Raw genomic sequence first — 27415 nt, forward strand, 5'->3', positions numbered from 1 at the left:
CAAAATGTTAACTCTGTTTCTCTCTCCACCGAAGCTGCCAGACCTACTGAGATGCACTTACAATTTCTAGTTTTGTTTCAGATTTCCAGTTTCTGCATTACTTTGCTTTATTTCAGATTTTATGTCAGTAAATTATCTAACTGTAGTACTGGTAAACAGTAAAATGTTACATGTGCATTGCCAAAATTCCATCTCAAACATTTTTGAATAATAGTTACTTTTTATTAATCTAAATAGGCAATTAGTCTTAGCCTGTGAAGGGACTTGGGTATCTCTCTCCTTTAAGAAAGACCATTGTTTATCTTACTTGAAGTATACAATGCTACATCACAAATGGGGCAAGCAAGGATGCAGGAGCCAAGTCAAGCTTAGCCAAAATAGAAATTAAGTTTGCATAAGTGCATTAACCTGAGCAAGATTGCAAACAATCTAGCCAGCTAAGCTAGCTGCCCCCCTGTTCTAGTTAATACAAATGCTTCATGAAGCCTCCATTCTTTAAGTGAATTTAAGCACTAAGCTGTAAGGCTCTTTGACTGTAATACACATCACTGGGCCTGCAATTTGTCAGCTTCTGGCAGGGAAACACTCAATTTGAATTTAAGCTATTCCAGTCTATAGTCTGTCTGGAAATGTAATAACGTAAATCAAGATGTTTGACTCAACTTCCAATCTTTGCCACTCTTCTTGACCATAAACCTGTCTCCTCACATTTCCTCAATATTGACAGTCTTGCATTCAGAATAGAACAGACTATCAAATCATGATCTGTTGAAAGCAGGATGTAGGTTAATAAATCTATGAATGGTCATCAGACAATGGTTATTGCAATTCGTAAAGCTTAAAGTGGCTTTCAAAACACAGAACACTAAAAGAAAACCAAACACGGCACTTTGACTATTTTTAACCCAATGCAGCCTTTAAAAAGCAGCTAAACGTGAAATGAGAGATCTGCATCTGGGGAAAGGCATTATATTTCCACAAGGCCAATGTTCCAGCGGCCTTTTATTTATCTCCTGTAAGATCTGTTTTCCATGTCATATAACATGTCATTCCTCTTCTGAATCAAACAGCATCTATTGGCCTGAGTGGGTTTTACATTCCTTCCATTGACACTGAATGGGACATTCACACACAGGTACTGCACAATGAAGAATCATTTCTGAGTTTGCTTTGTGTTTGGATATTGCATTCAGACAAGCAATCTCAGTGCAAACAGAATTATTTGGGATGCTTTTGGTGGTGATGTCACACCATTAGAAGACATGCAGTTATATTAATATATTTCTTACATTATTTCAGGGGGTCAAGTATTTTTCAACCTCAGTGTGTTGAATGATGCCCTTGAAGCTGTAGAAGACTATGTCATTTCTATACAGCAAGAGCTGCAGTTTGACGTGGAAGCTATGAGTTGCTTGGGTTGGCATAATCGACTATTAAACAGCGACATTAAATGAGTTTTGAGAAGATTTGTAGCTCAGGTTGAGGTTCTGGATGTAAGTCTCAGCGAGCAAACATACATCCAGAGCGACATTAAAGAATGGTATCTTGAATTTCCTTGGGACTGCTAGTGATGCAAGCCATACAAATTCAAGACAGGTAAAAGCTGATCCGTTCCCAATTCAAGCGTTTCAGTTAAGCTCAAAGCGGGTGAAACCCTTCTTGCTTCTTACTTTGCTAAAGACATCAAGAAAACGGAGCCAGAATCTGGTGACTGCAAACACTGGCTCAGAAGGGATCTGGTAAAACATTAAATTCTGAAAGAAGTGAGATATTTATCCCTCAGTGAGCACAAAGGGGGTCATACCTTATTGTGGTTCCCAAGAATTTCGAAAACAAAAATGTACTACTGAGCGAACAGATGGGAAGTTATATGAATACTTGGAATGTGCGGAGAACTGAGATACCAACCAACAAAAAATGTGCCGGGGTCTGATTTTCATCTGCATACTGAAGACAGGAGTTGAAAATACTCTTCCTTGTTCTATGCAAGTGATGTGTCTACCTGAAGAAGGCACAAACTCAGTTGCAGTCAGTAATGGACAGACATGCCAGAGGATGTCTAATCAATAGGAAGGAGCTGCATGAATGCCCCTTTATAGAAAGGTACGTTGCAACTTACAACCAAGCAAATATTGCCACTTCAATAAAGGGAAACATATCTTGGGAAATCTGATACATGACCTTACGACTCAGAGTCAAGTGTTCAACCACATAGGATACCAAGTTGCTCTTTTTATTTTTAACAGTGTTTTAAATATACAGATTCTTGCTGCACATCTATCAGTTTTGTTACTAGATCTTGCCATGCACACAGAATTCTGTATTTAATTAAAAGAAACGTTTCTACAAGCAGTGCGCACATATGCTAAGTATCTCTCGGGATCATTTAACTTGTTAATTTAGACAGTTAAGGAGACAAATGTAGAATCTGTCTCCTGTCTTTCCACAATTCTGTAAACATAATCCTAAATTGATTTCGAACCTAATAGATCAGTACCAAATAAAACATTTATTAGATCGGCTCCAGTGCTGGAGTCAATGTCGTGCCATAATGTCCATTTGATCTTGTTCCTGGTGTGGTACCAGCAGGAAAGTGCTTTCTTAAAAGGTTATCTAGAGTCAGATGATCTCTCACGGGATCCAGGGAAAACAGGTTATGCATCTTGCTGGAAATGGACAGTTAAGGACAATTGCTACAAGCCGTATGAATGCTTTAAACAGTGAAGAATTGGAAATACGTTTTGATAAACTGAAATACATATTTATGTAATATTTATTCATATCCTCTTAATTTTTGATAATTAGCACTTCACTGAAAATAAAATCATAGAAATGTTTTTTTCACCAGAAGTTTAACGAACTGACTGGAGACAACATAAAGCACTATTAAGTCCTGCTTGCTCAACTAAGTTATTCACAATTGCAATGTCAATCCTGTATTTAAACATTCACCACTGTCTTCTCATCCACCATAAACACATCTCTCCTGTCTCTTTCACACTGATATTAAACAACAAGTGCGAGGCAATCATAGACTTTATCACTAACATTAAGAACACCGACTCAGCTACACTGCTGCTTCGCTCTTTTCCTCTAATCCATTGGGATAAATGTCCCCTAAATGCTCATGCAAAGCTCATAAATAATATTTTATGGAACTGCAGCCATGATAAACAATCTCTCCTGATCCTTTTTCAACCTGACTTTTGCCATGCTTGACATCCTCAAATCTTTCTCCTCTTATACGCAACTTGGTGGGAATGATCGGATCTGGATCAATTTTACCCTTTCATTTGCAGCCAGACAATTATTTGCAAAGCTTTCTCTTCACTGTTTGGCTGCAGTGTCTTTGACCAATGATCTTGGCCTCCTTGCATTTCTTGTCCAAATGCTGCCACTTGGTGATATCATATGAAACCAATAAGTTGCTCTTGTACACCATTGACACACTACTGTACCTCACCACTACTTGTCTTGACCATCTCCTTTCTTAGATTTGTTACTTTGCTCACTTGACATTCAAAAATAAATAACAAATTCTCCTCCAGCAAAACGCTGGGAAAATGATAGCCGTTAAACTTTGGTCCCCATCACAAACTCCACTTGCTTCCTTTGACAATTGACTGCAGTTAGTTTGCAATTAAGGTATCATCTTTGGACTAGAGAAAAGCTACTGTCCACAAATCTACTCCACCACCAAAACAACGTATTTTGACCTGACCTACTTCAGCTCACCCTCTGTTGATGGCCTTGCAGGTTATGTTTTCTTCAAGGCATGACCGTTCTAGTGATCTTCTAGCTGGCCTCCCATCTTCCATGTGCCATAATAAACTCATCCAAAACTCTGCATCCTAAGTAGAGCCAGGTCAGTTTCACATATTGGCTTTTGTGAATGTTGACCTTCATCGGATTGCTGTCCAACAAAGTTGACAGGTTTAAAATGCTCTTCCTGGCTTTTGAATTTAATGATGTGGACTGGGGTGGACAAAGTCAAAATCATATAACACCAAGTTATAGCCCAATAGGTTTATCTGAAATCATAAACTTTCCGAGAACAGCCCCTTCATCAGGTGCAGTGAGAGGAGGGCATGCAGACACAGAGTTTACAGACAGAGAGACGAAGGGCAGAGAGACCAAAGGATCATACAACTGGTGTGTGTGGTGTGAACAAACCTAAAATAAATGACTGACTGCCTCCTGTTGAATCCTTAATTGTGCATACATTCTGCAATCTAGAAACTGCAGAAGCAGGATATAGAGAACTCTGTTAGGAAGGAGATGCAAGTTTTGATTGATTGCGATGCAAATTCCAGAATCTGTTTTCAAGTCACTGCCTCAAGATAATTAAAGGTTTCATCAGTATCTGCCTAACTCTCCAAACTTCAAACAGGCTGAGCAGTAGGAATATACAAAAGGTGACAACTCAGGTCAGACACTGAATTGTAGGTGTGATGCCTTGTTCAGAATTTGTTTCAGCATTTTTGCCTGGAATCAGGCTGGTTTTATTCCAAAAGCAGGAATTTTAAAAATGCCACACTGACTGACAGTGACTACAAATTGTGTGTTTCTTGAACAAAATAGAATGTATCTGCAAATAAACAAACATCTTTTTGCAGCAGAGAGCGGCGGGAGCTGCGCGGAAGTGAGGTCGCAGTACAGAGGCAGTTGGGAAGGTAAGTGAGTGCTAGTTAAGTACTTACCTCGAAGCCAGCGGTCCTTTTTGCAGCAGAGAGCGGCAGGAAGAGTGGGAGCAGAGAGCGGAAGAAGCAGAGCTTGCTGGGAAGGTGAGTGATTGTTTTTAAGTGGGTGTGGGGTATGGATGTTAGGACGGTTACATGTTCCTCCTGCAGAATGTGGCAGGTGAGAGACACGACACATGTATCCCCTGGCCACATCTGTGGGAAGTGCACCCAACTCCAGCTCCTCGAAAACCGAGCTAGGGAACTGGAGCTGGAGCCGGATGGACTGAGGATCATCCGGGAGGCTGAGGGGGAAATTGAGAGGATGTACAGGGAGGTGGTCACTCCTCAAGCGCAGGATAAGGACAGCTGGGTTACAGTCAGGGGGCGGAAAGGGAACCAACAGACAGAGCAGGGATCCCCTGTGGCCATTCCTCTCAGCAATAAGTATATCACTTTGGATACTGCTGGTGCGGACGGCCTACCAGGGGAAAGCCATAGTTGTCAGGTCTCTGGCACTGAGCCTGGCACTGTGGCTCAGAAGGGGGGAGAATAAAGAAAAGCTAGTGGTAGGGGACTCAATAGTTAGACAGATTGACAGGAGATTTTGTGGTCAGGAACGGGACTCACGGAAAGTATGTTGCCTCCCCGGTGCCAGGGTCCGGGGTGTCGCCAATTGGGTCTACAAGATTCTGAAGGGGGAGGATGAGCAGCCAGAAATCGTGGTACATATTGGCACCAATGACATAGCCAGGAAAAGGATTGAGGATCTGAAAAGGGACTACAGAGAGCTAGGTTGGAAGCTGAAGAGCAGGGCGAGTAGAGTAGTGCTGTCAGGTTTGCTACCGGTGCCACGAGATAACGAGGTGAGGAACAGTCAGTGAGTGCAGCTTACCATGTGGCTGCGCAGCTGGTACAGGAGGGAGGGCTTCAGACACTTAGACCATTGGGATGCCTTCTGGGGAAGGTGGGACTGGTACATGAAGGACAGGTTGCACCTGATCTGGAGGGGCACAAATGTCCTGGGTGGGAGATTTGCTCGAGTGGTTCGAGAGCGTTTAAACTAGTTTGGTGGGGGGTTGGGTGAGAACCAGAGCTACACATCTGAGGGGGGAGGGGGAGTAGTAATAGATGAGGCAGTGGCAGGATGCAGTGAATCTACCGGGAAGCTTTTTCAAGTGATGGAACAAAGGGATCGGTTGAAATGTGTCTGCTTTAACGCAAGGAGTGTCAGAAATAGGAGTGACTAACTTACAGCATGGATCAGTACTTGGGACTACGATGTTGTGGCCATAACAGAGACGTGGGTTTCACAGGGGCAGGAATGGTTGCTAGATGTTCCAGGGTTTAGAACATTTAAAAAGATCAGGGAGGGGGAAAAGAGGAGGGGGTGTAGCGTTGCTAATCAGAGACTGCATCACAGCAAGAGAAATAAAGGTTGCTGAGGAAGGTTTGTCGACTGAGTCAGTATGGGTGGAAGTTAGGAACAGCAAGGGAGCAGTCACCTCATTGGGGGTTTTCTACAGACCCCCAAATAGCAATAGGGAGATCGAAGAACTCATAGGCTGGCAGATTGTAGCAGGGTTATTATGGGTGACTTCAACTTTCCCAATATTGATTGGAACCTCCTTAGTACTGTTGGTTTTGAGCCGTTTTTGTCAGGTGTGTTCAGGAGGGTTTCCTTACTCAGTATGTGGACAGGCTGACGAGGGGAGAGGCCATTTTGGATTTGGTGCTCGGCAATGAGCCAGGACAGGTGTCAGATCTCGTGGTGGGAGAACACTTTGGTGACAGTGAGCACAACAGCCTCACATTTACCATAGCCATGGAAAGGAAAAGGAGCAGTTACCAGGGGAAGATATTTAACTGGGGAAAAGGAAACTATGACGCTATCAGGCAGGAGTTTGGAAGTACAGATTGGGAGCAATTGCTCCACAGAAAGGGCACAGCAGACATGTGGAGACTGTTTAAAGAGCAGTTATTGCAAGTAATGCATAAATTTGTTCCTCTGAGACAGGTAAGAAGGGGTAAGATTAAGGAGCCTTGGATGACAGGAACAGAGGTGCTTTTCGTGAAAAAGAAAAAGGCAGCTTATGTAAGGTGGAGGAAGCAAGGGTCTAGCACAGCTTTAGAGGATTACAGGCTTGCTCGGAAGGAGCTCAAAAGTGGACTGAGGAGGGCCAGGAGGGGGCACAAAAAAGGCTTGGCAGGAAGGATTAGGGAGAACCCGAAGGCATTTTACTCATACATGAGGAATAAGAGAATGATCAGGGAGAAGGTAGGGCTGATCAGGGATAGCGTAGGGAACTTGTGTGTAGAGTCTGAGCAGATAGGGGAAGCCCTAAATAAGTTTTTTGCTTCGTTTTTCACTAAGGAAAGGGACCTTGTTGTGAATGAGAACTTTGAGGAGCAGGGAAACAGGCTTGAACAGATCAAGATTGAGGAAGTTGATATGCTGGAAATTTTGGCAAACATTAAGATCGGTAAGTCCCCAGGGCTAGACCAGATTTATCCTAGGTTGCTCCGGGAAGCAAGAAAGGAGGTTGCTAAGCCGCTGGTGAAGATCTTTGCTTCCTCACTCTCCACGGGAGTCTTACCAGAAGATTGGAGGGAGGCAAATGTTGTTCCTCTTTTCAAGAAAGGGAATAGGGAAATCCCTGGAAATTACAGACCAGTCTCTTTTGAGCTCGGTCTCTTTTCATTGGAGAAAAGGAGGAGGAGAGGGGACCTAATTGAGGTATACAAGATAATGAGAGGCATAGATAGAGTTGATAGCCAGAGACTATTTCCCAGGGCAGAAATGGCTAGCACGAGGGGTCATAGTTTTAAGCTGGTTGGTGGAAAGTATAGAGGGGATGTCAGAGGCAGGTTCTTTACGCAGAGAGTTGTGAGAGCATGGAATGCGTTGCCAGCAGCAGTTGTGGAAGCAAGGTCATTGGGGTCATTTAAGAGACTGCTGGACATGTATATGGTCACAGAAATTTGAGGGTGCATACATGAGGATCAATGGTCGGCACAACATTGTGGGCTGAAGGGCCTGTTCTGTGCTGTACTGTTCTATGTTCTACGTCTGTGGTCAGCAAGGTTTTGGAAAGAATTCTGAGGGATAGGATTCATGACTATTTGGAAAAGCATCGCGTGATTAAAGGGAGTCAGCATGGCTTTGTGAGGGGCAGGTCATGCCTCACGAATCTTATTGAGTTCTTTGAGGAGGTCACGAGACAGGTTGGTGAGGGTCGAGCACTGGATGTGGTGTACGTGGACTTTAGCAAGGCATTTGACAAGGTTTGCCAAGGCAGGCTCATTCATAAAGTCAGGAGGTATGGGATACAGGATGATTTGGCTGTCTGGATTCAGAATTGGTTGGCTGACAGGAGGCAGAGAGTGGTTATAGATGGTAAGTATTCTGCCTGGAGGTCAGTGCTGAGTGGTGTCCCGCAGGTCTCTGTTCTTGGGCCTCTGCTCTTTGTAGTTTTTATAAACGACTTGGATGAGGAGGTTGAGGGGTGGGTTAGTATGTTTGCTGATGACACGAAGGTTGGAGGTGTCGTTGATAGTATCGACGGCTATTGCAAGCTTCAGCGAGACATTGGCAGTATGCAGAGCTGGGCTGAGAAATGGCAGATGGAGTTCAACCTGAACAAATGTGAAGTGATGCATTTTGGAAGGTCGAACTTAAATGCTGAATATAGGATTAAAGGCAGGATTCTTGGCAGTGTGGAGGAACAGCGGGATCTTGGTGTTCAAGTGCATAGCTCCCTCAAAGTTGCCACCCAAATGGATAAGGTTGTTAAGAAAGCATATGTGTTTTGGCTTTCATTAACAGGGGGATTGAGTTTAACAGCCGTGAGGTTTTGCTGCAGCTCTACAAAACCCTGGTGAGACCACACTTGGAATATTGTGTCCAGTTCTGGTCGCCCTATTGTAGGAAAGATGTGCAGGCTTTGGAGAGGGTGCACAGGAGGTTTACCAGGATGCTGCCTAGACTGGAGGGCTTGTCTTATGAAGAGAGGTTGACTGAGCTTGGACTTTTCTCTCTGGAGAGAAGAGGAAGAGAGCTGAGCTGATCGAGGTATACAAGGTAATGAGAGGCATGGATAGAGTCGATAGCCAGAGACTTTTCCCCAGGGCAGGATTGACTGCCATGAGGGGTCATAGTTTTAAGGTGTTAGGAGGAAGGTATAGAGGAGACATCAGAGGGAGGTTCTTCACCCAGAGAGTTGTGAGTGCATGGAATACTTTGCCAGTGGAAGTCATGGTAGCAGAGTCATTAGTGACATTTAAGTGACTGCTGGACATGCACATGGACAGCAGTGAATTGAGGGGAATGTAGGTTAGGTTCTTTTATTTTTGGATTAGGATTAATCCACGGCACAACATCGTGGGCCGAAGGGCCTGTACTGTGCTGTACTTTTCTATGTTCTATGTTCTATCTAAATGATTCACCCCATAGGTTTATATGTGCGTGTGCGGACATGTGTGCGTGTGTGTGTGTCTGTGTGTGCGTGCCTGTTTGTGTGTGTGTGTGTGTGTGTGTGTGTGTGTGTGTGTGTGTGTGTGTGTGTGTGTGTGTGTGTGTGTGTGTATGTCAGTGTGTGTGAGAGACTATGTCTGTGTGTGTGTGTGTGTGTCAGTGTGTGTGTGTGTCAGTGTGTGTGAGAGACTATGTCTGCGTGTGTGTGTTTGTGCGTGTGTGTGTGTGAGAGAATGTGTATGAGTGTGTGTCTGAGCGTGTGAGAGACTCTGCGTGTGTGTGTGTGTGTGTGTGTGTGTGTGTGTGTGTGTGTGTGTGTGTGAGAGAGAGAGAGAGAGAGAGAGAGAGAGAGAGAGAGAGAGAGCAGGAGGTGTGTGTGAGAGAGTATGTGCATGAGTGTGTGTGTGCATGAGAGAGAGAGACAGAGAGTGTGTGTAAAGTTACCAGCAACCTCACTCTATCGTAAGCCCATGGATGACCTCATGATGTTGCACTTCTCTAACTTATATGGTAAGCATATTAAAAAGGCCATCCCCCATGGACAAGCATTTCACATACACAGGATCTGTTTAGATGAAGAGGAATGCAATAGACACCTGAAGGTTTTGGAGACGCCCTCGTAGGAACGGGATATGATGCTTAACTTATTGATCAGTAGTTCCGACATGCCACAGTGAAAAACCATAATGACCGTGTCAGAAGAGAGACACAGGATATGACCGATAGAGTACACTTCATTGTCCAGTACTTCCCTGGGGTGGAGAAACTACACCATGTTCTTTGCAGCCTTCAACATGCCATCGATGATGATGTGCTTGTCGCCAAGATCTTCCCCAAGCCTTCACGTCTCACCTTCAAACAACCACCAAACCTTAAACAGACTCTTGCTCGCAGCAAACTACCCAGCCTTCAGGACCACGACACCACACAACCCTGTCATGGCAACCTCTGCAAGACACGTCAGATCATCGACACAGACACTACCATCACACCATCCACTGCATGCACAGCAGATACTCATGCGATTTGGCCAATGTTGTCTATCTCATATGCTGCAGGCAAGGATGCCTCGAGGCATGGTGCACTGGCGAGCCCATGCAGATGCTATGGATGAGTGGACACTGCGCAACAGTTGCCAGACAGGAGTGTTCCCTCCCTGTCAGGGAACACTAAAGTGGTCAAGTGCATTCAGCCTCTGGTCTTTGGGTAAGCGTCCTCTAAGACAGCCTTCGAGATACACAACAACGCAGGATCACCGAGCAGAAACCAATCGCCAAGTTCTGTATCCATGAAGATGGCCTCAACCATGATCTTGGGTTCATGTTGTGCGACATGTGACCCCACCACACTGTTCTGTATCTGTAAGATCTTTTTTACTGACCGGTTTTGACAGCATCACCTTGATATGATGACTCTACCTTAATTAGTTTGTACAGATTTGGATTACTTATTACATTCTCCCACACACACTCTCATGCATACACTTTCACAGACACACACACACACACTCTTTTACACACATGCACACACACTGTCTCTTACACAAATACACTGACACAGATCCTCTTTCACACACACACAATCTCTCACACACTCAAACACATACTTTCTCACACCCATATACTCTGTCTCACACACACACACATTCACGTATGCACACACACTTTCTCTTACACAAACACTGTCACATACACACACTCACACAGACCCTCTTTCACACATGCAATCTCCCTCGCACACAGACACATACTCTCGCACACCCACATATTCACACACACACACACACACACACACAAACAAACACACACACACACACACACACACACACACACACACACACACACACACACACACACACACACAACACAAACACACACACACACACCTCTGAGACAAAGCTGATTTCTGAGGAAGGGTCACCGGACTTGAAACGTTAACTCATTTTTTTCTTCATGGATGCTGCCAGCCCTGCTGAGCTTTACCTGCAATTCAGTGCCTGACCTGAGTTATCACCTTTTGTATATTCCTATTCCTCAGCCTGTTTGAAGTTTGGAGAGTTGAGCAGACACTAATGAAACCTTTAACTATCTTGAGGTGGTGACTTGAAACAGATTCTGGAATTTGCATCTTAATCAATCAAAACTTGCATCTCCTTCCTAACAGAATTCTCTATATCCTGATTCTGTAAGTTCTAGATTGCAGAATGTATGTTTGATTTAACCTCCAACAGGAGGCAGTCAGTCAGTGACTTTAGGTTTTAACAAGCCACTCACACCAGTTGTATGATCCTTTGATCTCTCTGCCCTTCATCGCTCTGCCTGTAAACTCTGTGTCTGTGTGCCCTCCTCTCACTGCACCTGACAAAAGGGCTGCACTAGGAAAGCTTGTGATTTCAGATAAACCCATTGGGCTATAACCTAGTGTCATGTTATTTTTGACTTTGAATTCATTAACCTTGTTCCTGCCTAGCGAGTTTTGAGAAGATTTGTAGCTCAGGTTGAGGTTCTGGATGTGAGTTTGCTCGCTGAGCTGGAAGGTTAGTTTTCAGACGTTTCATCACCTTTTTTTTATTTGAAAAAATATACTTTATTCATAGAATGTACAAAAAATAAAACATTTATACACCTACCCAGTCATGCAAGCCACTCCAGGTTACCGGGGGGTACATACACCAACTAAAGGAAAAAAACAAAACAGAGAAAAAAAAAACAAAGCAAAGAAACCGCCCCGGCAGTCGTCACCCCGCACAGTCCCCGTTGGCCCCCTGACCAGTTGGGGAAGGCGCCAGCTGGGCCCAGTTACCAGATAGGGCCCTTTTTCTATTCTGGACGAGGAGTTTCATACCGTGGTCTTTCCCCACCGCGCCTTGGTGGCGGCTGCCCCAAGCTTTAGCGCGTCCCTCAGCACGTAGTCCTGGACCTTGGAGTGCGCCAGTCTGCAACACTCAGTCGAGGTCAGTTCTTTCAGCTGGCAGACCAGCAAGTTGCGGGCAGACCAAAGAGCGTCTTTCACCGCATTGATGGTCCTCCAGGAGCATTTGATGTTGGTCTCGGTGTGCGTCCCCGGAAACAGCCCATAGAGCACAGAGTCCCACGTCACGGAGCTGCTCGGGACGAACCTCGACAAATACCACTGCATCCCCCTCCAGACCTCCTGCACATAGGCACACTCCAGAAGGAGGTGATCGACAGTCTCATCCCCCCTGCAGCCACCTCGAGGGCAGCGTGCGGTGGTGCAGAGATTCCGGGCATGCATAAAGGACCTCACTGGCAGAGCCCCTCTCACCACCAGCCAAGCAATGTCCTTGTGCTTGTTTGAAAGTTCTGGCGATGAGGCATTCTGCCAAACGACTTTGGCAGTCTGCGTGGGGAACCACACGACGGGATCCACCCTCTCCTTTTCCCGAAGGGTCCCGAGGATACTACGTGCTGACCACTGCCTGACGGCCTTGTGGTCAAAGGTGTTTCCCTTCAAAAATTTCTCTACGAAGGACAGGTGTTACGGGACAGTCCAACTGCTCGGAGTGTTCCGCGGCAGCGAGGCCAGGCCCATCCTTCGCAACACCGGGGACAGGTAGAACCTCAGTAAGTAGTGACACTTGGTGTTTGCGTACTGAGGATCTACGCACAGCTTGATGCAGCCACACACAAAGGTAGCCGTCAGGGCGAGGGTGGCGTTCGGTACGCCCTTTCCCCCATTTCCCAGGTCTTTGTACATGGTGTCTCTGCGGACCCGGTCCATCCTCGACCCCCAAATGAAGTGGAAGATGGCCCGGGTGACCGCAGCGGCGCAGGTCCAGGGAATAGGCCAGGCCTGCGCCACATACAACAGTACCGAAAGCCCCTCGCACCTGACAACCAGGTTCTTACCCGCGATGGAGAGGGACCGGAGCGTCCACCTGCCCAGCTTCTGCTTAAATTTGGCGATACGCTCCTCCCAAGTCTTAGCGCATGCCCCAGCTCCACCAAACCAAACACCCAGCACCTTCAGGTAGTCTGTCCCGACGGTGAAGGGGATGAAGGAGCGGTCGTCCCAGTTCCCGAAGAACATGACCTCGCTCTTACCCCTATTGACTTTGGCACCCGAGGCCAGTTCAAACTGGCCGCAGATGTCCAATAGTCTACTCACCGACCGACGATCGGTGCAGAAGACGGCGACATCGTCCATGTACAGGGAGGTCTTGGCCTGAAGGCCTCCGCTGCCTGGGATAGTCACGCCCTTCAGGCTCACGTCCTTCCTGATGGAGGCGGCGAAGGGCTCCACACAGCACATGAACAAGGCAGGAGAAAGCGGGCAGCCCTGCCTGACTCCAGATCTAACAGGAAAACTGCCTGATTCCCACCCATTGATCGAGACTGCGCTAACGATGTTGGCGTAGAGCAGCCGGATCCAATTGCGGATGCCCTCCCCGAACCCCAATTTGGAGAGGATGTCCCTCATGTAAGCATGAGAGACCCTGTCGAAGGCCTTCTCCTGGTCCAGGCTGACGAGGCAGGTGTCCACGCGCCTGTCCTGTACGTAGGCGATCGTATCCCTGATGAGCGCGAGGCTCTCAGCGATCTTCCTGCCCGGCACAGCACAGGTTTGGTCAGGGTGAATCACTGGCTCCAGGACAGACCTGACCTGGTTGGCAATGACCTTGGCCAGGATTTTGTAGTGCACGTTCAAAAGTGAAATGGGACGCTAATTCTTAATTTCTTCCCTCTCCCCCTTCCTCTTGTAAATGAGGGTGATGATGCCCTTCCTCATGGACTTGCACATTTCCCCTGCCCGAAGCGCACTATCGTACACTTCCAGCAGGTCCTCGCCGACCAGGCCCCACAGAGCGGAATACAGCTCGACCGGTAAGCCGTCGCTTCCGGGAGTCCTATTCCTCTGCAAGGACTTGAGGGCTCTGGCCAGCTCGTCCAGGGATATCGGCCGGTCCAGACACTCCCTCGTGCCGTCGTCTAAGACCTCTGTGATAGATGACAGGAACGACTCGGAGGCAGTGCTGTCCGTGGGCTTCGTGTCGTACAGTCCGGCATAGAAGGATCTGCTGATCCTCAAAATGTCGGGCCGAGACGACGTCACCGAGCCGTCGTCCTCCTTCAGCCGGCTAAGCACAGAGCTCTCTTTGTGCACCTTCTGAAAGAAGAAACGCGAGCACGTCTCGTCCTGCTCCACGGAGCGGACCCTGGACCGGAAGATTATCCTGGAGGCCTCCGTGGCGAAGAGCGAGGCTTGCTGGCCCCTCACCTTGCGGAGGTCCTCCGTGACATCGACCCCCATCAACTGCAGAAGGAGCAGGTTCTGCACCCTTTTCTGGAGTCGCGACAGCTTTCCCCGCCTGTCTCTTGCCTTCTGAACACCCTTGAGGACAGAGAACCTCTTGATGTTCTCTTTCACCGTCTCCCACCAGTCGCCTGGAGACTCAAAGAGGGGTTTCACGGTTCTCCAACCGGCGTACTCCATCTTAAGCTCCTTGACGTTCTCTGGGGTCAACAGAGTCGTGTTGAGCTTCCACGTCCCCTTGCTGGCCGGCTGGTCGTCCTGTAAGTGACAGTCGGCCAACAGGAGGCAGTGGTCAGAGAAGAACACCGGCTCGACGCCGGTGGACCTGACCGAGAACGTCCGTGACACAAACAGTAAGTCTATCCTTGAGCGGATAGACCCGTCTGGCTGCGACCAGGTGTACCTCTGCTGCGCTCCGTCTGCAGGGGTGCTGAAGACATCGAGCAGCTTGGCGTCCTTCACCGTGCCCATCAGGAATCTGGACGTGACGTCCAGTTGATTCCCCCCACCCGCTGTCCCCACGCCGGATCTTCCATCTGCATCAATGATGCAGTTGAAGTCTCCGCCTAGGATGACTGGCCTGGACGTAGCCAGCAGGGGTGGAAGCCGCTGCAGGACGGCCAACCGCTCACTCCGTACTGCTGGGGCGTACACGTTGATCAGCCTCAGGGGAGCATTCCTGTAGGTGACGTCAGCCACTAGGAGGCGCCCCCCCACCACCTCCTGAACTTGAGAGATGGTGAAGTCGCGCCCCTGCAGCAGAATAGCCAGGCCCGAGGAGCGACAGTCGTTACCCCCCGACCAGATCGAAGGCCCACAGGTCCAGGCGCCGGACCATTTCCCGTACCTGCCGAGGTGCGGTATCCCGCACTCCTGCAGAAACAGGAGGTCCGCCTTGATGGTGGTCAGGTAGGCCAACGTGGACACACATCTCGCGGTTGACTTGACGCTGCGCACATTAATGCTCACAATTCGTACCCCCATTGTGGGCAGTGACCGCAGTACCCTCCCCAAGTCCAAGGTCCAGCCCCTCCATCTGTCCCTTCATGCCCACTGCCCGGGCTAACTGCTGGACGCTCTCCGGGCTCAGGAAACGGTCCGTGCTGCCTTCCGGGTGGCATCCCCCCGTCAGGGGTGCGGAGGCAGGAGGGTCCGGCTCCGGGTCAGGCTGGGGACGCGCTGTTTCCTCCTTCCCGCCTGGAAGTTCCGGGGGGCCCTCCAGTGCTCCAGCGGCACTTGACTGGGTGTCGGAGGGAGCCTCAGGACGCCTCCCGTCACCTGGAAGCAGGGTGCTGCTTTCCTTCCCCCTCGAGACCTTTAACTTCTGCTTCGGGTGGGCCCTCTCCGAGTCCTCCTCCTCAGAGGAGCTCTTATAGCCCCCTGTAGCTGCCTCTTCCCGCCTGATGGTTGCGGTTCCTGGGCCCGTCGATGCACCTTCCTCCTCACTTTCCGGACTGTTGTCCACTCCCCTGGGTCGCCTGTCGCCGCCTCCATAGGCTCCGGGTTGTCGGGGGGGGGGTTCGGAGCCTGCAGGGGTGCTTTGCTGGCCTCGGGCCCATCCTGCAGTGATAGTGGGTCATGTCGTTTTGTGGCTAGTTGATGTTCCTGTCTTTCAGGAATCTCCTTCAGGCCCATAACCCTCCATGATCTCTAATATGGTCTCTTCCACATTCTCACTTTTAATTACTGCATGTGTATCAGCATTACTGTGAGCTACCCAGGCCCTAAACTCTGGTATTCTCTCAGTAACCTTAAACAGGTTTGTATTTAAGTACACAGAAAACAGGAGTAGGAGAGAACCATGTGCCCCATCAATCCTGTTCTGCCATTTAATGTGATTAAAGCGATTCTTGGGGTTCAACTCCACTTTCTTGCTGTTCCCATGAGCCTGATGCTCTGAGACCAAAATCTGTCTGTCCCAGCCTCAAATGAAGCACATCCATAGCACTATGGAGTCGATCAACTCCAAAGGTTCAGAACCTTTACAATGAAGGAATTTCTCCACATCTTAGTCCTAAATGATCAGCCCCTGTGTTCCCTGGTTTTAGATTCCTCAAGCTGGATTTTAAGTGCCCCCCCCCATGCATGTGTTTTCGGCTGAAAGGAGACTTAAAATAGGTCCGGCAGGAAGCCCACCATCCATCCCCGAGATCCTCCATGTAATATTCTCAGGCAGAAATCAGCTGGCCATCCGCAATATTTAAACAAACAATGAAGAAGTCTTTAGCCTCCCGAACAAGCCATGCCAAAATACAGCTTGTGGCGAGACAGCGGGTGAGCTGTTTTAAACGGCCTGCCAGGAAAAGCTGGAAAAAGAGGAAAGTGCATTGTTCATGGTCAAATTAGGGCATACCCTATTGATGCAATCTTTCACTTCAAGGCTGCCTGCCCAGCAGAACCAATTTCTCTCCTTCCCTACTCAAGGTCCCTGCCCTAAATCCCCAAGACTTATTTTTTCAGGGCGATCATGACCGTTTCTGGGCTTATTCCTGAACCCTTGGCTGTGTGCACTGCTGGGAGTGAGGGAGTCACCAGCAAATCAGATTGTTCTGCTCCTCCCAGGAGCAGGATCTAGTCCCACAGAGGCACAGAAGTCCCATTGTTAGCGATTTCGCCTGTACATAGTGCATCATGGCTTCAAATCAGGCTTTCTCACTGCACATCAAGTGGGAATTAACAATTGCGGCCCTGGGCTCCCAACACCACCAGAACAGTCTTGTATTTTCAAACGGTCAACATAGCCTGAAGGAGTGGGCTATACAGGCACTGCCTAATAATGGCTACCTGAGCTCCTGTATATTTCCTTTGCTTTTTCTTCAGTCGGTAGAAATTGGGACAGAGAGTCTTGAGTCTGGTGTAGGGTCCTCACAAGGGTACAGGACAGTGGTGCACGGTGGCTCAGTGGATAGCACTGTTGCCTCACAGCACCAGGGACCCGGGTTTGATTCTAGCCTCAGGCAACTGTCTGTGTGGAGTTTGCATGTTCTCCCTGGGTCTGCATGAGTTTCCTCCAGCTGCCCCGGTTTCCTCCACAGTCCAAAGATGTGCAGGCTAGGTGGATTGGCCATGCTAAATTGCCCGTCGTGTTCAGGGGTGTGTAGATTAGGTAGGTTACAGGGGGATGGGTCTGGGTGGGATACTCCAAGTGTCAGTTGGAAAGTATTTGATTGCCTGTAATTGGGACATGTTGATGCTGTGAAAGGTAAGAAACAGGCAAAATAATTTTTGCCGAGATTGATGCTGATCAAATAATTATCTACTGAATATAGCTAAATCAAATATAATTCTAGTCAACCAAGGTGAACGCTTCCTAATGGAAATAAATTAGAACAATGACCATCTGAAGGAATGTATTTTGCTGCTCTTACTGTTTCAGTTTATTTTATAATATTTTTGAAATTAAGTGGAGATTTTTCCTGGGTAGTCATTTTCTTTTATATGATGTTTTGCAGATCAAGCTGATCAATGCTTTAATTTCAAAAATCTTTCACTAAACGTAATTCTTTTCTTGCCTGTGTAAAATGCCATTTCTTTTCTCTGTACCAATGCGTATTTCTTCACAGGCCAGCAATAGGGTTGCATTCAATCACTAGAATGTAATATTGACAAAAAAAAGAGCATCAGTGTCCATTTTCCATCTATTCAGCATTTTTCAAGTATAATGTTGCACATGAGTTATTAACAGAGGCAAAGTCACAGAAGGACTTTATTATTGTACCTATCTTTTCACTGTTATTTGAGATCATTTAAAAGCAAGACTTGAACATGAGGAAATAAAGAAGATGAATTTAACCTTTACAAAGGTCAGAGCTTTGTTGCCCGAGCCTGAAAATGACTTTGGGTCATAGATTGACTCTCCGTAAACATGGTTTAGGTCGATGAATTATTTAGCAATGCAAGTGTAATTCAGAAATCTGACATTCTCGAGCACCCCATTAGCAGTTAAATTCCTATTCCCTTGGGGGGAATGAGGTCCTTTCTCCTTAACTCAACAAAAGAGCGGGAAGATGTTAAATGAGATTCAAGGCCATTCGTCCACAATCATTGTATGACTTCCATGGCCATTCACCTTTTTGATTGTATACAAACACCAACATTAAGTAAGTTTAAACTACTCAATTCTGAAAGATTTGCATCAGCAGCCTCTTCCCTCTGAAAGGTTAAATGTATCACTGTTTAAATGAACATCGAATCAAGAATGCTGCCTGCTGTTCTGCTAGAGTGATAAAAGATCCTGTTATACTCAGTGAGTCACAATTCCCAAATCTGCCATTTCTTCCTTGAGGGAGAATTGCCACACAAAATGCAAAGGACGGTGGCCAGAGAAGGTTAAGACCATTTGCAAATCCTTTCCTTACTGTTTGAAAGCATGTACACTATCATTGGCCAGGGGAAGTTCTCAGCCCTGGTGATTGGAAATGCTGAATGAGACATCTTTGAAATCACACTTCACCCTCTGAGTTTTTACTCTCACCTCCTTCTCCCCCTATACATTCTGCATGGTAAATAGCAGCTGCTTTCAGCAGTCTCTCAGCTTCCTCCGCTTTTCCTTCACCTTTAAATGTCAACTATTTCCCTTGTTTTCACAAAATACAAGTAGAAGATGCTGGGAATAAGAAATGGCAGCAGGAATGCTGGCCACATGTTTACTTTTGGGACGAAGTTTGGTGCTGGAACCATGGAAATGGCCCAGCATGGGTACAAGGTGAGATTGACGCGAGGTTCAGTATCCCATTACCAAATCACCCTTTATTTACAGATGGACTGTATATGGACCGTGACCAACCAGTTCCTAGACTGAGGAGGTCTTCTCATCTGAACAGTACACTGGCTGTGGCCAGCCAACTTGGAGTCAGTCCCTGAAATCAAGAGTCTCTGAATCCTCTGTATGTTTTTCTCTCTTTTTGCACACTACCACCACACACTAGTAGGGTTTATTTTATCCCCACAATACCCGGTGTTGAGTGTGCAAAGACACCATTGTGCAAATAATTTGATGCAATATTTCCACCACCGGGAGAAGCACCCATGTGATCAGGGAACCAGTGACAAGCAAAGCCTGAGAAGGGCGATGCTTACATGAAGAAAGTGAAGGGGGAGGAAAATCTCCCATTTATGTCTGTCAGCCAGGGCTCTCTGATTGATCCAGGTTAACAACCCCAATGTGGCTCTGGTTCCAATCACTACAGAAAACTCTGCAGTTCAGGCAGCATCTGTGTATAGAGAGCGAGAGAGAGAGAGAGAGATGAAGCTATTGGGCTGAATTGTGGGAGTGGAGTAACGATCCTGATATCCGGGAGGTAAAGTAAGTCCTGAGCCTGCACACACGAGCAACTGGATATGTTCGGCAAGTTTACACCTCTTGTTGCCAGGAAAACATCTTGATGGAGCATCATGATGACAACATGAGGAAACAAGACTAGCACAATAATATTGGACAATAATATTTCTTTCTACTCCTGTTAAATCTATACAAGGATTTAATGGATTATCGGGTTAATATCTTTTTTGCTGGATTTGCTGATTGGTATTCATCATGAGGAGAGGGCTTGACCCATAGGGACAAATTCTCAGGGCCATTAGGACCATCAGGAATCTTATCCTGTCTCTGCCCTTGAAGAGCCCACGGAGCCTATTTACGTATTGGGCAGACAGGCACCGACTGGAGCTAGGCTGCTACCTCCAGAGACAGTTCCAAGGCAGGAACACAGATGGGAACATGGTGTAGTTGACAGGCCAGGAAGCATTCCACTACTTGCTGGGGCATCGGCCCACTGCTATTCATTGATGTTGTTGCCGCCAGCCATTGCCCTTCACTCTCTTCGCTGGTATATACGCTCCAAAGTGAAATGGAAGTCTGAAAGACAAATCAGCAACAAGGTTTCTTTGATCACAAACATAAAAAGAAATTGCTGGAGACAGCTTTGGGAGGAAAGCAGAGATAACATTTCAAGACTTCTGATGGAGAATCACTGGGTTTGAAATGTTAACTCTGCTTCCTTTCCACATCTGTTGAGGTTCTCCAGCAATGTCTGTTTTTGTTTCAGGGCTCCAGCATCTGCAGTTCTTTGTTTTATTTTCATCTTCTTCATTCCCTGGACACAGCATTCCTGGGAAGAGCTGTATTTATTACAAACCCACAATTCATCTCGAGAAGGTGTTGATGTATTGACTCTAGAATTGGAGCAGTTCACACTTATTAGGATGGATTAAATTGTTGAACAGCACTGCTGTGGGATCATTATTACCTGTTCGCTGAACGATTTTATTGCGTGACAATTCAAGCACAGGGTCAAATTAATTTTACCAAACAGCCCCAGATGTAGTACCCTTAATATTATAAAAGAGTTGATGTTCTATGAAAGGCTTGATACAATATGGTGTACACTGCACATCCATATATGGTAGCACAGTGTAATTGATTTTCTATGTTAAAATGTTGCCACTAACATATTCATTTGATAGTCCCTTCTATTAAAAAATAGAATTTCTAATTGAAACCATGGAAAGTGCACAGCCATTTCAAAACACCATCAATCGAAACAGAAGCAAGATTAGTTAGCGGAAGAGTAACTGAAGGCTGTCTGACTGACTGAGAGTGAGTTGAATTTACAAATATCAGTACCCACCGATAGAAGTGTAGTTATCCCAATTAACACAGCAAGACACTTTAGTCTGATTGCAAGCACAAAAAACGGCTGTAAACTATCTCAGATGTTACTACATCAATAACAGGCAAATTAACAATGTTGGCAGGAGTCCCAAGTGAGATTGATCTGAGAAGGGTATTTGTGAGTCAAGGCTTTGAGATCTAATCCTGGGGCAAAAACGAAGTTGAATGATGATTATCTGCATCATGTATGCACACGTCGATCTCTAGCTGAATTTAATGGCTAGATTTCATTTGCTTTTTAATACCATTTCAAGTAACATCTCGTGAACACAAGAGATAGATTGGGAATTATTGAGGTCCAGGACTATGGGTGTGAAAGCGAGGAGACAGGGAAGGAGGGATCATTGGGCAGTGACAGGGTTTGTCCAGAGATTATAGGAGTAGGGAGATTGGATGTGGGGAGGGAGAGTCATTTTTAACAGGGGCTCCTTGTGTGGAAGAGAGAAATCATTCAATTGTTGTCTGGGTCTGTGCTTGTGCAGAGTGAGTGGTGCTAGCTAAAATAGGGAGATAGATTGGGACAGAAGGACACCCTTCACTTCTTCTGGTCTGCAAGTGGTGTTACAAAAACAGTCTGGCAATTCCTGTCTGTGTTCAATTGTGAGGTCCCTGAGACATGGGGAAGCTGGTTTGCTGCTGTCTAATCAGTGTGTGTTTATAACAGCCAAGGCATGCCCTCTCTTTTAAACATTATAATTACTGAATCACTTCATGAGAGAGCTAATTGCATGACCTTAAATAAATTCATAACAAATTTGTTCTTGTTCCTGTTTCTAATAATTTATCACTCCCACATTCTGCCCTATGACACTATTCCATTTGTCCTTAGGGTGGGGCATTATCTAATGTTTAATCATTAGACATAACTAATAATGTATTCCAATGATATAATTTGTAAGCCAACTCCAATGCTCTTTCTCTACATACTGACAACCCTCTCTCCAATTCTATTTTGAAAGTTACTCTTCAACCTTTCTCCATCCCAGTTCAGTCAGTGCAGTTGAGATCAGAGCACTTGCTGCATAGTTTTTGTCCTCTTTGATTATTTTGCCGATTATCTTCAGTTTATTCCCTTTGGTTATTAATCATTCTACCATTGGAAATAGTTTTTCCTTATTTACTTTTTCAAACAATTCAACACTTCCGCCAAAAACTATCTTAGTCTCCTCTATTCTAAGGACAGCAAACTCAATTTCTCAAGTCTCATTGCACAACTGAAATTTTTCACCATTGGCATCATTCTTTGCACTGTCTCAAATGTGTTGACATGATTCTTAAAGTGCAGTACTACATATTGAAACAAGTGTTCCAGCTGTGGCATCATAGAGCTTTATGAAGAGTTAACATAACTTCTTCAATTTTCCACTCTATGTTGCAATTTATAAGGGATTGATCCCATCTGTTTTTTGTTTCTCTCATGCTGACAAATCAGAACTCTAAAGTACTTACAAGCTTATCACACCATTAATTCTAATTTGTGTTTTTATTAAGGCAGGATTGTTACAGCCAAATGATGACTGCAGGTATAAATTGAGTGGCAGTCTGACAGAGTTCTGTGTGGACTCGTGAGATGTCATACAATCCTCGTACATGATGGCCTGGTATGGCAACTGCTCTGCCCAATACCGTACCAAACTACAGAAGCTTGTGTACATGACGCAGATCACTGCAGAAGCCAAACTCCTGTCCGTGGACACCAATTATACCTCTTGTTGCTGCGGAAAGGCTGCCAACATCAGCAAAGGCCCCTGTTACCCCGGTAATACTCTACTACGACCTCTTCTGTCAGGCAGAAGATACAGAGGCTTCAATACGTGCACTATCAGGTTCAAGAATAACTTCTTCCTTCCCTTATTAGACTGATGACTGGACTCTCTGACATCAAATAATGTTGATCTTGCTTCATGCAGCTCCTGTGCAGTGTAATCTGTATGCCTCACTCTGTCTAAGCACCCTGTGATCTGTATATCCTTGTTTGGTATGATCTGCCTGTGCTGCTCACAAACAAAGCTTTTCACTGTACTTTGGTACACGTGACTACAGTATATCAAATGACGGAATCAGGGAGAACTCAGGCATAAAGAACAGATAATGAGAAGTTGACTAGTCACCACCCCCTCATTAGGATGCTCTCCTATAGACCTGCTTATGTTTTACCCTTCCAAGGATGTAAACAATAGGGGTTAAAACTGACTGTGACTCCATGTTTGTCTGTGTTAGTTGCCTGATGTGTTAATGTGTAAGCTAGTATTTGAGCATGAACATTAAACAACCATGCACTGCAGGCAAAAGAAAGGGAGAAGACATCTGCTTACTCTAGTGCTGTCAGCCAGCCACCAAGAAGAACAAGAAACAGGGCAAAGAAATTTCAATCAACCCACCAGACTTTCAATCTCAGGATCGATTGCTCAACCACCAATGTCAATGCCATCAGAACTATCCAATGCGATGGCTGCAATGTTCTATATACTTTTCATGAGTATCTCGGAGGCCAATGTTTTTGTTTTAAACAATTATTCCTTTATGGAGTCACTTCTTAGTCTGAATCATGATTATTTCTTCTTGCATTTAATAACTAATAAACTCATTCTTTTGTTCAGTCAGGAAAACTGGGTTAAACTGGTTCCCTTTAAGGCATCAATTCATTCAGGGAAGGGCTCCTTTCTAAATTAACTTTGTTGGGAAGGAGACAGGTGAAGAAAGAAATACAGCCAGTTCATTCCTCTTCACCTGAGAGCCTAATGTTTTGGGGTGTGCCTTCTGGAACAACATATTGGGGAACTTTGCCTGGGGAACAGATTGTAACACATTTTAACAGCTTTCACAACTTGCCTTGTCATGTTGAAAGGCTGGAATACCTGTACTCAGAGGCCTTTCTATTCCAGCACCCTCTAAGATTTTACAATTTAATGTATATTCCCTCTCCTCATTCTTATATGCAAAAGCCAAGAAGGAATGTATAATTGTACACTTTTAAAGGGGCTAAAGAGGGAGAATGAAGGATTAGAAGCAGAGGCTTCCAGATGGGAAAGTCACACCAGGGAAGGATGTTTGTGACAGTGTAGTTTGCATATAATATAATTTTCATGGCTTCGGATAGATCAGAAGTATATAAACTGTATTTGACTAAAGAGGGAAATTTCACAGGGCTGTGGATAAAAGGCATAGACGGTCTTGCAAAGAGCTGATGCAGGTAGGATGGGCTGAGAAACATCCTTCTGTCCTGTAACCACTCTACAATTCTGTGATTAAGTCAGCACTGTCCCACTGCATGAAGATCACAAAAAAAATTTCACGAAACGCCACCACTATCCAATTGCCATCACCACATCCACACCTTAACGAAGGTTAAACAATCCAACTGTTAACCCTTCATTGCAATCCATAAAGTGGGCTTGGCAATTTAGTAGTTCTTTAAAGTGCAACTCCGCTGACAACAAATACCCAAAATGAATGGCTGTGTAGAATCTGAAGAGCGCAGTTTAAATGCCCTCCTAAGAGAGCTTGTGGGTTATGTCACTCTTGTTCAGACTCTATCTTCTGAGTTTTCAAAAGTTGAATTCCTACGATACCAGTGACCTCCTCTTGAACGGATCTCAATCCATCAGAAACACACGCTGAGTCCCTTACTGCAGAGGAGTCCAGACTTGTCAATGATGGTTAGATGAGTATTCAATTTGCTGACCCATGGAAGATGTCAGTGATGCAATACAAGCTGTTTAGATTTCCCTCTTCAATTTGACTTTCCATGCCTGTTATGTGACTATGACAAAGCTGTGAATCTAGTTATCAGATGCTGCATGGCCACACGGCCACAGGTCCCTGCTTGAAATCTACCAACTTGTTTGTGCTCGAGATGCAGGGTTGAAAGCTGCTGCAAGCCATTTTCCAGGTGGAGACAGGCTCCTCTATTCCCTAACCATAAACCATAATCTTACAGGCTGTCTACGCTTTTTATCAAGCATTTAGATTTATGACAAAAAATCAGCATTCTGCTGAAGCTTGGCCCATTGAGGATCTTATCTGACAACCTTGTATACCTGGAACGATTACACCTTTGGTGTCACTTTGACCCTGCTGCCCACTGATGGCTGATGCATCATACTATGAAGATTTCTCTTCTAACTCAGTCTCTAAGTTAGACATGTTGTCACTCTCTGAGCTGGTGCCTGTGACAATGGCAACCATTGCTGCAGTGCTCTCTTCCTTGTTCACCTGCTTCAAGTGAGAAAGTTTGGGGTGGGACAGATAACTGTTCTCATCTTGTAACCAACAAGGGCCTGAGTTGGATCTTGCTTTCAGGTGCCTCTAAGGGTAAAGCTAGAGGCTTAACGTACAGTTTGTGTGACTACTTCAGGAGAATTTTGGGGATTAGGTCCTCAGGAATATTCATGTATCTGTAAGGAAGCTAGAGTAGCCCCATGCCTGAACAAGAAGCTCACTGCTCAGAATTCACACGCATCTTCCTGGGTAATCTCCTCCCACCCACTTGCATGAGCTTCTGTTGTGATGCCCTCCTCCCTTTGTGAGTGCAGCTCACTTCTCTTTCTTAGGTCGTCCACCAGCACTTTCAGCATAATGTTGGGTGCCAGCTCCTTCGCTCTCTAACTCCTTGATACATCTTTTTGCTTCAGTGCAAGTGGGTGACAATGTGTCTGACAGTATACAGTTCCAAACAAGTTTCATTCAACCAGCACTTGAGTGTTAATGCTGCTTTTGTTGTTTATGGCACTTGAAAGCACTTTTTAATCTTAACAATCACTAATTAGCCTGAAAATCAAGTGCTAAATGCTCACTTCTAAACAAACATTTCTTATTAGCACAACACCATTTTAACTGTATTTCTGTCTACATCTTTATACCAAAATAATCCCTTTCTTTGCTATTTTTGTCCTGTCTAATTTTTATACTAACTCTTCCTTTCCTGTGACATTGGCAGAATCTTCTTGCTGCTTGAACAAAGTAACTCATTTAGTACCTCAGGGATACTCTAGGTCTCTTATTAACCACAGCGTTCCTTTAACTACATTTCTACTATGTATACCTGTTAAAAAAAAAGACTTTTGGTTTCCCTTTTATGTTGCCCATAATCGATTCACATAAATTCTTCTTTTCTCTCCCCTGTATGTTTTGTATTCACCTTGGTCCTCTATTGAATGACAAGCCTGATATTTATCATAAATTTAACGATAAAAGCTTCATTTTAATCTTTTAATCTTTAGCTTCAGGGAACTGTAGCTTTGGATCCCCTTCCTTGCCCCCTTGTGAGAATGTGTTTAGTCTATACTTGAAAAATTCTCCCTTTAAAAGGTCTTCCATTGTTCATTTTAAAGATGCTATGTTCATACAAATTATATTAACATGAGCTACCGCAGGCCAGCATGTTATAGTTAATGCCCATTAAGATGGCACTCACATTTGTCAATCATTATTCTGTGCTCAGTCATCAAATCTCTCTTGCCTTCCATCATAGAGAAGCTTTGTCTTTCATGTCAATTACATCAGTGGCTCCTAGTGATGGGCAATATGTGAACTTTCCAATTTTCTATGAAGGTATACAGGATACCACATAGTTCAAGTTCTGGCATGACAATAGTTGATATTTAGTGGCCAGTCTATCTCCAGAAATGGAAACCGAGATATTGAAGAAGGGAAGGGAGCAGTCAGAGATAGACAAGGTGAAAGTGAGGGCAGGGTGGAAATTGGAACCAAATTCGATCAACTGATCCAATTTCAGATGAGGGAGGGAAGCAGCACTGATGATATCATTAATATATTTGGAGAAAGAGTTGTGGGTAGGGTCCAGAATAGGACTGGAACAAGGAAGGTTCTAAGTGGAGGAGGGTCGCTGTGGGTGGGGGCGGCTCAGGTCTTTGTTCCAGGAAGAAGTGGACAGCCCTGAGACCCTCCTGGTGGGAGATGGACGTGTAAAGGGATTGCATGTTCATTGTCCAGGGGAGGCAACTGGACCCTGCAAACTAGAAGTTTCAAAACTGGTGTAAAACTTCAGAGGACTCACGGATGTACGTGGGTAGGGATTACAGCAGGGAAGAGAAGACACAGTCAAGGTAGGAAGGGGTGAGTTCCATGGGGCAGGAACAGGCTGAAACAACGGGTCTGCTGGGACACTCCTGTTTGTAGATTTTTGGAAGGAGGTAGAAGCGAACTGTGCGGGGCTGGGGGACTGTCAGCTTGGAGGCAGTGTGTGGGGGAGATCACCAGAAGAAATGAGGTCAGTTACTATGGTTGATACAATGATTTGATGTGCTTTGGTGCAGTCATGGGCCAGGAGAAGATAGGAGGAGGGATCATGGT

Source organism: Stegostoma tigrinum, chromosome 3 (assembly GCF_030684315.1).
Source record: "Stegostoma tigrinum isolate sSteTig4 chromosome 3, sSteTig4.hap1, whole genome shotgun sequence".
Classification (NCBI taxonomy): domain Eukaryota; kingdom Metazoa; phylum Chordata; class Chondrichthyes; order Orectolobiformes; family Stegostomatidae; genus Stegostoma; species Stegostoma tigrinum.